This window comes from Amphibalanus amphitrite, unplaced genomic scaffold, assembly GCF_019059575.1.
Source record: "Amphibalanus amphitrite isolate SeventyFive unplaced genomic scaffold, NRLGWU_Aamphi_draft 001535F_arrow, whole genome shotgun sequence".
In the NCBI taxonomy this organism is placed as follows: domain Eukaryota; kingdom Metazoa; phylum Arthropoda; class Thecostraca; order Balanomorpha; family Balanidae; genus Amphibalanus; species Amphibalanus amphitrite.
The window spans coordinates 79336-80656 of record NW_024883028.1 but is presented as its reverse complement, the minus strand read 5'-3'; positions in this window follow the sequence as shown (position 1 = coordinate 80656).

The following is a 1321-nucleotide window of genomic DNA, read 5'->3' as shown; positions in this document are numbered from 1 at the left end:
AGATTAGCCGGCCACAGCAAACCCATGCCTCATTTTCCTTTCCTTCCAAACAGCCAACTGCCAAGCTAACCGGCCCACCACCGCGATATGGAACAACGCTGGAGTGCGCTATTTGCCTACGGCAGTGCCCCACCGCGCCGGGGCTGTTTGACAGGTCACCCGCACCGTGACCTCGCCACCCGCCCCCCCCCCCCCCGCCCACCTCTCCATCGGGCCCAGCTCGGTAGTGACCTCTCCTTGAATCTCACATGGACTCGACTGAGGCTCAACGCCATCTAGTTGCGTCTGGAGATCCTTACTAGATCCACTGTACACACAATGCAAATATTTATTAAGATGTTTGACGATATGTTTGATACGCAAATGGCGCCAGTTTCGCAATTATTGGCCGTACTGAAATTTCTTTCGTCGCCCTGTGTTCTTTACAATGCAATTAGATGCAAAGGCCATTTTTGTCTAGCCAGTTTTATTTTGTAGTCGAGCATCACGGTACGCTGTTGATTGTTTTTACTGCGCATTTGTAGTTTTTTTTTGTCGCTCCCGATTTTAACCACTTGTTCGTTAAAAAAGTTGTTTAATCATTGGTTGCGTATCGGTATAGCACATCTTTAATTATATTATGTTTTGATTGGTGTTTCCTTTGTTGTTGCTGTATTTTTGCTTAGTTTACTAATTATTTTAACCTTACAAAGACCACTGTGTTTCCACCACCAGTGAGCAGTGTGTGATAGCACTGCTCTGGCCTCTGCGCTGTTTGAAAAGCATTGCGCATATGTCTGGTGCTCGATTCAGGAGGCTGGCAATGCTCGCAGTTTGACAAAAAGACGCAGATATAATCGTGTTCTGTCGTTACATCCACCATGACTGGGTTACGAGTCAGCCCCATAGTTACTTTCGATTGTATGGATTGTATGTGTGTGACTGTGTTAGTGATGCAGCGTGAACGAATGTTTATACAGCCGACGATGAGTATATGTACGGCAGCCTCGTGCTGTCATTGGTTGTGGTCTTTCGGGTAGAAAATACACACGCCTGTCTCAAACGCCTGCATTTTCTGAGGTGCGTGGCTTTTGTTAGTCCGTGTTTGGAATAGGCTTCAGTCATCCTAATCCCCTTCATAAGCGTTGCTACTTATTGGGACGGACAGACGACTATTGGGCTCGTGATATCTCAACTGCCACTTCGGCAAGATTTTGCAGACCTCGTTACAAATGTGACAACACATCAGGAACGTTAGGTGGACAGGTGTGTGTTCTTCTTTCGGCTGTTCAACAGCGGCAGAACCTCCTCGTTTTCGTCGGCACTCAAAACCCAAAGAATA